The 9,751-nt window shown below is 43.4% G+C and overlaps 1 pseudogene across 1 annotated transcript; it reads left to right on the top strand.

Moving 5' to 3' along the window:
• The first annotated feature begins 2,683 nt into the window (after positions 1-2,683).
• LOC146560547 (NACHT, LRR and PYD domains-containing protein 1b allele 2-like) lies at positions 2,684-8,528 on the top strand (annotated as a pseudogene). Its single transcript, XR_014888021.1, has 9 exons — positions 2,684-2,870; positions 3,839-3,904; positions 4,009-4,079; positions 4,325-4,380; positions 4,515-4,728; positions 6,324-6,589; positions 7,055-7,171; positions 7,254-7,395; positions 7,549-8,528. The product of XR_014888021.1 is annotated as an NACHT, LRR and PYD domains-containing protein 1b allele 2-like (transcript).
• Positions 8,529-9,751: the final 1,223 nt, after the last annotated feature.

The following is a 9,751-nucleotide window of genomic DNA, read 5'->3' as shown; positions in this document are numbered from 1 at the left end:
TGGAAAAGTCAAAAAACATGACCCTCACAGTGCTCGCCGGCTGGTCCAGATGGGTGTAGACACGATTGAGCAGGTAGATGATGGCGTCCTCTGTTCCGAGACGAGGCTGATAAGCGAACTGAAGGGGATCCAGATGTGGTCTTACTATGGGTCGCAGCTGGTCCAGGATGAGCCTTTCCAGGGTCTTCATGATGTGGGAGGTCAGTGCCACGGGCCTGTAATCCTGGGGGCCACTGGGACGAGGCGTCTTTGGTACAGGGACGAGGCATGATGTCTTCCACATCACCGGGACCCTCTGCAGACTCAGACTCAGCATAAACAGTTTATGAAAGACTCCACACAGCTGGGGGGCACAGGCCTTGAGGACAAGGGGACTCACTCCGTCTGGTCCAGCAGACTTGCCTGAGTGAAGTCTCCTCATTTGCATCTCAACCTGGTATTGAGTGAAGGTGATGGGTGGGGGAGGGGTGTCAGGAATCTCACAGGAGGCAACATGTGAAGAGAGAGGCTGGCACAGTGGTGTGGCTCTGGATTCCAGGCTGACTGCAGGTGAGGTTGTGGGGGTGGGAGCAGACACTGTGGTGTCGAATCTATTGAAAAACAGATTCAACTCGTCGGCTCTATTCTCACCTCCCTCAGTTCCCCTGCTGTTGGTTGGCCTGAATCCAGTGATGGTCTTCATGCCCCTCCACACCTCTCTCATGCTGTTCTGCTGGAGTTTCCACTCCAGCTTCCTCCTGTAATTGTCCTTAGCCTCTCTGATCTTGTCCTTTAGTAACACCTGGACCTTCCTCACCTCCTCTTTGTTGCCCCCTCTGAAAGCCCTCTTCTTGTTGTTGAGGAGGGCTTTGATGTCCTTAGTCACCCACGGCTTGTTATTTGGGTAACAATGAACAGTCTGAGCTGGAACAATGGAGTCGGTGCAGAAAGTTATGTAGTCTGTGATACACTCAGTAAGCCCATTGATGTCCTCGGCGTGAGGCTCACAGAGTGTTTCCCAGTCGGTCACCTCGAAACAGCCCTGTAGTTCTGCTATTGCCTCCTCTGACCACCTCCTAACAGTCCTGGTGGTCACAGGTTCCCTCCTCACAATTGGCACATAGCGGGGGGTGAGGTGAATCAGGTTATGATCTGACCTACCAAGGGGGGGAGGGAGGAGGAGCTGTATGCATCCTTGACGTTAGCATACAGTAAGTCTAAAGTTTTCTCTCCCCTGGTGGGACAGTCCACATATTGTTTGAATGTTGGTGTATTGTCCAGTGATACATGGTTGAAGTCACCCGAGATCACAATAAAGGCACTCGGGTGCTGAGTCTGTAGCCGAGCTATGGCAGAGTGGATAGTGTCACATGCAGCTGTGGGGTTAGCAGAGGGGGGAACATAAACAGCCACCAAGATGACGTGAGAGAATTCCCTGGGTAAATAATACGGCCTGAGTCCAACAGCACACAGTTCAGTGTCCGGGCAACAAATCCTTTCTTTGATTGTTATGTTGGCAGGGTTACACCACCGGTTGTTAACTAAAACAGCAAGCCCACCTCCTTTACGCTTACCGCTAGCGATGCTGTCCCTGTCCGCCCGAACAGTGTGGAAGCCTTCCACGGAAGCATTCTCATCGGGAATGACCTGGTGCAGCCATGATTCGGTGAAACACATCAGGCTACACTCTCGGTATTCCCTCTGACTCCGTACCAGTGCTGAGAGCTCGTCGATTTTACTTGCCAACGATCGCACATTTCCCATCACGATAGACGGCAGACACGGTTTAAACCTCCTCCTCGCTTCGAGCCTCCGCTGTCTCACCGTCACCTTTTTTCTTCTCTTCTGTCCTTGACCTCTGCATCCCCGATGTGTTTTCCTCCAAATTTCAGCTGGTACTTCTGCGGGCACTTCTGCGGGCCTGGCCAGCGAGCCGGCCGGCATCAGGGCGATCAGCTGATCTCTGGAGTAAATATGATGTTGTGCTGGGCGTGGGTCCCAATCAGCCAGGGTTTTGGGTGAGCTCATTGTGAAACCTGGCCCCACCTTATCATGCGAATTCCTGAGGTCAGATGGCCCAGGATGTGAGTGGGTGTTAAGGCGTCTGGGGAGGGATCTCAAAACTGGATTATAGATGGCAGACAGTTGGTGTCCTAAACCACTGCCTCTGTTCAAAGATGGTCGCTCACAGTGGCCATAGATGGCTTCTTTCACTGTCCAAAATGTGAACATTGGCATCCTCGAAAGAGTGTTTTTTATCCTTAAGATGCAGATGGACTGCTGAGTCTTGTCCTGTGGAGGTGGCTCTTCTATCTTGTGCCATGTGCTTGTGAAGTGGCTGTTTGGTCTCTCCAATGTAGAGGTCTGATCAAGCAAAATGATCACAGAACAATCCCTTGTATCAGAAGCCCTTGATAGATCATTATAGACCATTAAGAGAGCGTTGGAGTGCTGCTTTTGAAAGCCAGACTGGAAAGGGTCAAAAATCTGTAATCTGCATAGTAAGGACCTAAACTGATTTTCTACAATTGTTTCTAGTAATTTGTTTATAAATGGCAATTTTAAAATAGGCCGATAATTACTAGTAGAGCTAGGATCTAGATTCTGTTTTTTTAAAAGAGGAGTTACCTCAGCATGTTTAAAATGTGATGGAACACAACCCTGCCTCAGTGAACTGTTGATGATGGATAGCAGTGTGGGACCGATGTCCGAAGCTGTGTCCAGGTCCAGGTCTGGCAAGTCTCAGGATTATTTTACCGGCAGCAACCCAGGAATACAGGCCCCCGAAGATCCACTTCTCTCCAAAGCAGCACAAGAAAGCCAGCTCTCTTCCTCCAATGAGGCCTCTGAAGCAAAAAATGAGCTGATCAGCAAGAATGGACATAAGCCGGGTGCTGTGCTACGCTCAAGCTGCGTTGGAAAAACAACCTTGTTTTGTTGAAAATTATCCATAGCAGATTTGATCGCCAATAATGCATGACAATCATAAATCTGAAGGGAGATGACGCTGGATAAAACTGTAGCATAAACCCTTTTTAAGTCTTTTCATGGTTTTATGATAACTGTACGACTTTAATGTGAAAAATTAGAAAAACAAGAGTTTTTGTATTTGTTTGAAGCTGCTTCCTGTTGGCTTCAGCTGTTTGGAGTTTCCATTTTCTAAACTTCTACATTCTGAACCTTCTTCAGCTCTGAACAGATGATGAAACACTGAATGATTTCAAGCACTTTGTCTAATAAACTTACATCTTTCATTCTTTATACAGATTGTGGAGCTGTGGTTTGTCAGAGATCAGCTGTGATTATCTGGCAGCAGCGCTGAAGTCCAACCCCTCCCATCTGAGAGAGCTGGACCTGAGCTCCAACTACAAGCTGCAGGATTCCGGAGTGAAGCATCTGTGTGGTTTCCTGGAGAGTCCAGGATGTGGACTTGAAACTCTGAGGTCAGTCAGCATGTTTTAGTTGTGTTGAGATGAATATGATGTGAAAGTTGTGCTGACACTAAACTTCAGACATCAGGCTGATATTATACTGATCCACACTGAGGATCTTCATGGTAAAGTCTGTTTTCTTCTGTTTCTCTGGGTTGACTTAGTGCATATTAATCAGTTGCGTTTTAACGTTACTGTCTGCAGTTTCAATAACAAGACTATTAAATCTTCCAGAGACAAAACCAGTGAGTACTTAGTCTATTTGTCATGTTCATTAATATTTCATCAATACCATATCACGTGACAGCTAGTTTGTACTTATTTCATTCTGCAAAAATCTATAAATTATGTTTGCTCGTTTTTTGATGATTTTTTTTTTAGGTACTGGTTTTGGTCAAAATATTTTAATACTTTTTAAATCTTTTTAGTGAGTGAGAAGGTTGCAGCTGAAGATGGTGGGTCCCTAAAGAAGAAAGAGAAATCCCTCACAAACAGTTTGTATTTTGTTAGAAAACCACTAACAAATGAATATGATTGTAAACAGCACCAGTTAGAGTTCCAGGGAATCCTGAATTATTCAGTGTTTGTCTCTCATCAGGTGACTCTGAGGTCAGACTCAATCCAGACTCATTAGACACACAGCTTGATTTGTCTCAGGATGACACAGAGGTGAGAGAAATGCACGTGGATCTGATTATTGTGTTATGGAACAAAAACAGAGGCTTTCAGCACAGAAACTGTGTCATATGTGTTACAGCACAAGGCAGATCAGTCAGGCCAGACAGCCAATAAGGTTTAAGATTTAGTGTCATCGTATGTACAGATCAATAATGTGTACTCCATGTAGTTTCTTCACTGCTTACTTGTTTATTGTTGCTTTAAACAGCTGATGTTGTTTCCTCTCTGAATTCCAGCCTCCATCAAGCTTCACCCCTGAAGTACAAACTGAATCCACACAAATCTCCTACAGGTGCTTCTAGTTTCACATTAGGTTGATAACATGTATGTAATGATGTGACATGACACGTGTGATACAGCGGGAGGTGATCAGACCTTAGCTCATACAGGCTGGTTGAAGTGCTTCAGCCCTTCTGTGTCCTACAGGTTCAGGTGTCCTGGTCCAGGTGTGTTCCAGTGTACTTTGACCAGACTGGTGTTTGTTATGGCTCAGGAGGCGGAGCTGCTGTACCAGACTAACCAATGGGATGAGAGCCTCCTTCAGCCAGCTGGAAAAACAGCTGCAGGGCCCTGTTCAATATCACATGCTCTGAGGATGCAGTCCGTCAGCTCCACCTGCCACACTGTGAAACAAAGGAGGGTGAGCACTGTAATGCTGACTGCTGTGATGATGCTCTGAAAACATCTGTGTTACTGTGTGGTGCTCAGTTAATTCAATTCAATTCAATCTTTATTGGAAGACTTCATGTCCATAAAAAACAAGACATAAACACACACACAACACCCCCCAACACAAGGTATAAACCATTAAATATATATATATGTATATAAATAAGTATATAAAGCATTTGTAAAAATATAAAACCATAATATACATAAAACACAATTACTTAAAATAAATCAATAAATACACAAAAACTTTAACCAGTGCTTTCTCAGACTGGATGAGTAACGGGAACCACTCAGTGTTGGATCTGTGAGTGCTAAAATTATACTGTTACTCGAACCATCCAGTCGTTCTCTAAAATTGAACATTAACTTTCTTAAAAGTGCTTTAAAAGTCCAAACACCCACAGCTACAAACATCTGGCTGGCACTACCACTTCTAGGTATCCTGCAAAGGATTCTCATCGCATCATTATATGCAACATGCAGCTTCTGCATGCTACATTGTTTGTAGGATGACCACAAGGGGGCAGTATATAGCGGTGTGCAATACGCTTTAAACAAAGCCACTTTAACTGGAAGTGAACAAAAGCTGAATTTGCGTGCAATAGTATTTGCCTGCACATAGAGCTTACATCGTTGTCTGTATATGTCATCATCATCATTCATTTGCTCAGTAATAAAGTGACCGAGGTATTTCACCTTTTTATGAACTTCAAGAGTTTTTTGTGCCAGTTTAAATAAAGGGAAATTTAGCTGTTTATCCTGCTTGGTTCTACATATCAAAACAGCACTTTTAGCAGCATTGTACTCAATGTCATATTGCACACCATATTCAGTACAGACATTAAGAAGATCCTGTAACCCAGCACTGCTTGGACTAAAAACAACCAGGTCATCTGCATACATGAGATGATTTATCAGTGTTTTACCTAATATACACCCAGTGTTACAGGCTCTCAGTTGTATGGACAAATCATCAACATATAGATTAAATAAAATTGGAGACAAAATCCCACCCTGTCTGACACCATTGCTGACATCAAAGGGGGCAGAAATACTGCTTCCCCATTTAACCTGCATGTTCTGATGAGCGTACCAGTAAGAGAGAATCCTCACGATGTACTGAGGAACTCCCCGTGTCTTCATTTTATCAAAAAGTTTTCTGTGGTTCACTCGATCAAAAGCCTGAGAGGCATCAATGAAACACATGAGGAGAGATGAATTTTTAGCCCTGTACAAACTGACTATTTCCTTGAGTGCATATATGCACATGTCAGTGCCGTGCTTTAGTTTGAAGCCAAACTGATTATCCAGAGAAGAGATGAACACACTAACTCTATCAAACAAGATTCTTTCTAACACCTTAGGTAAAATACTGGCAAGTGCAATTGGCCTGTAAATATTATACTAAGATGAACTGTTCTGCATTATACAAATAACCATAATGCAGTTTATTTATAACAAGAAAGGATGGAAGTGAACCTGTAGTTTGGAGGAGATGTAATTCTCAGGTATGGTGAGAAGTAAATCTGAACTCTCAGAATTAAAAGCTCTTTGCTTTCACAGCACTGCATGTTGATGGCCTGCTGTCTGTTGCCCACATCTCTGATGATGGGATGAGCATCTTGGAGCCGCTGGAGATCACTGCCACCCATGTGGTTGTGAAAGTCCCTCACCTCTCTGCCTTTGGCCTCATCTGGGATGTCTTCAAGCGGTTCCTGAACATGGCAGAAGCCATAAATGGTCAAGTTCTGCTGTTCTTCCGACCTCTGGAGACAGGATCTCGAAGAATCAACATGTTTCTGCTGCAGGAAAATATCCCTTTGCCAGAGGTAAACAGTTTCAACATCATCACTCTATGGTCCTCTCAGAATCCAAATGATTTCTCAGCATTTCTGATGTTTAACTAAAATTATGTACAGGTTTACTGGTCATTCCTCCCTGATTACCTGAAACACAGGATCAGACTCCAGTTAACTTTTATGTAATCACATTCACCTTCAGACTTGTCAGATCTGCTGACCAATCACTACTCTTCATTATTCACTCCCAGTAATGACCCTGAGCTGTGAACATTTGATGTTTGTGAACCATAATGTCAGATCTGACACTTTACTGATAAAAATAAAGTCCCAGAGCTTTCCTTCTCTGTGCAAAGTTGTTTTATCTCAAGAATTATTGTTTTTCTTTGATTCATACTCACACATGATGTTCTACACCTGATGCGTTTAAATGAGCTCTACAGGTGAATAGACTTATTAACATTACCAGCATAATAAACTGTCCTGTCTCTGAAGGTGGCTGCCCAACAAGGACATGGTGCTGAATACATTGAGACCCCTGCTGACTGTCTTTTCAGCTTAGGTCAAAGGTACAGTATCCACTGTGAACCTGAGAGCAGGATACAGCCGGAGGTGAGTCAAACTAAATGCTGCTTAAATTAAAGTCCTGGATAACTCACTCGTCATGAAAATGGCATCTTTCTGTTGTTTTTAGCAAACACAATTTCGCTTAAAGTTTGGCCCAAATTACCATCCAACATTTCAAGTTTTCCTGAGTACCAGTCCAGAGATTTTGACTCTGACAGTCAAAGACCAAGAGGGGACAGAAACCTGGAAATCATCTCTTTACCTGCCAGGTAAGGTTCCTGCCAAATGCCAGAGCAGAAATTACCGTGCAAACTTCTGCTACTAGGTTATTTTATAAAAGTTAACTGAAATCATACTTAAGTCTCTTTTCATCTGCAGTTCAGAGTGTAGTTAAATTACTTTTATCTGTCTTTTTCCTTCAGCACCAAGAACAGAAACCTTAATGAGGGATGTCCCCGCAGAGGCCGGAGTCCTGGTGGATGAGAGACTGTTCACAATTCGCTCACGGTTTATTGAAAGAGTGTCTGAATCTGTTTTAAACAAACTTCTGGATAAACTCCTGCAGCAGCGTGTTATCAACGATCAGGAGATGGAATCAGTCAGATCACAGCAGAGCAGAGCAGATAAAGCACGAGACGTGATCGACACAGTGCGACGAAAAGGAAGTGAAGCCAGCTCACTTCTGATTGCTGCTCTCTGTGAGGAGGATCGATGCCTTTCCAAAGACCTGAAGTTAATGTGAAGGAAGACAGATTTCTAAAGAATCTGTGGAGCTGTGACGATGAATCTCAAAGACCACTGACAGTCACTATTGTGATCTTCATGGGAGGTGTGTCTAGCTGTTTTTTTGTAAGGACCCCAAAGCACTTTACACTACATTCACCCATTCACACACACATTCACACACTGGTGATGGCTACATTGTAGCCACAGCTGCACTGACAGAGGTGAGGCTGCCGGACACTGGCGCCACCGGGCCCTCTGACCACCACCAGTAGGCAAACATGGGATTAGTATGCAGCCAGGAGACAGCCTGGAGTCTCACTATCTGTTTAACGTCTTCTGATACTACTATTACTAAAGTGATATGGTTAAAATATGTGATTAATACATCAGAAAAGAAATCTGCCTGTACACTCATTACCTCCAGGCCAGAACCAGGTTTCCTTATTAGCCTCCAGGAGGAACAGATAGAAACTTCAGTAGTACCTTAGCCATTTAGTGTTCTGTGCAGAAGAGAAACCAACTATGACTGTTGGCAGTAACACACACACACTTTTGTCCTGACTAGGGATGGGTATCGTTTAAGTGTTATCTGATACCGGTGCCAAACCGGTGCTTTTGAAACGGTGCCGGTGCTTAAACGGTGCTCGAACCGGTGATTAAAGGATGGAGAACACAAACTTTGTCCAAAAACCTCTCATGTTCAGCTGTTTTTTGTAAAAAGATAACAATGTTAGCCTTTTCTGCAGCTATAGGGGATTTATGGCATCACTCTTGGCTGGAAGCAGTGCTTAAACAATGGAAAAAACACAAACTTTGTCCAAAAATCTCTCATGTTTAACTGTTTTCCACTTTTTCTTTGGTCATTTTTTGGCCAGGGCGAAGGGAGTATCTGCCATCATACAAGAAGACAGCCGCATGTAGCTATGATGGTGTTTGCTAGTTCACCTTACATGCATTAATTTAATAACGTGGTTAGCCTACTCAACGTAAATTACACACGAACATTAATCAACCAAAGACCCAGACAGACTTTTAATTCATTTGAAAGCCTGATGCTTAGCCTCGTCCACCCCAGCTGTGAAACTCAGAAACCAGTCTTACTTGTTATCATCTATCGTCCACCTGGGCCTTACACAGAGTTTCTGTCTGATTTCTCAGACTTTATATCTAATTTAGTTCTGAGCTCAGATAAAATAATTATTGTGGGTGATTTTAACATCCATGTAGATGCTAAAAATGACAGCCTCAACATGGCATTTAATCTGTTATTAGACTCAATTGGTTTCTGTCAAAATGTAAAAGAACCCACCCACCACTTTAATCACACTCTAGATCTTGTTTTAACATATGGCATAGAAACTGAACATTTAACAGTGTTTCCTGAAAACCCTCTGCTGTCTGATCATTTCCTGATAACATTTACATTTACAATAATTGATTACACAGCGGTGGAGAGTAGATGTTTATCAAAGTAGATGTCTTTCTGAAAGCGCTGTAACTAAGTTTAAGAATATAATCCACCCACTGTTATCATCTCCAATGCCCTGTACCAACACAGAGCAGAGCAGCTATCTGAACGCTGCTCCAACAGAGGTCAATTATCTTGTTAATAATTTCACCTCCTCACTACGTACGACTCTGGATACTGTAGCTCCTGTGAAAACTAAGGCCTCAAATCAGAAGTACCTGACTCCGTGGTATAATTCTCAAACACGTAGCCTAAAGCTGATGACTCGTAAGCTGGAGAGGAAATGGCGTGTCACAAATCTAGAGGATCATCATTTAGCCTGGAGAAATAGTTTGCTGCTTTATACGAAAGCCCTCCACAAAGCCAGAACATCTTACTATTCATCACTGATTGAAGAATAAGAACAACCCCAGGTTTCGCTTCAGCTCTGT

This window comes from Mchenga conophoros, linkage group LG13 (assembly GCF_057382185.1).
Source record: "Mchenga conophoros isolate Kocher_MC1m ecotype Shallow Benthic linkage group LG13, M_conophoros_male_GT1.1, whole genome shotgun sequence".
In the NCBI taxonomy this organism is placed as follows: domain Eukaryota; kingdom Metazoa; phylum Chordata; class Actinopteri; order Cichliformes; family Cichlidae; genus Mchenga; species Mchenga conophoros.
This window is presented reverse-complemented; position numbering and strand designations above follow the sequence as displayed.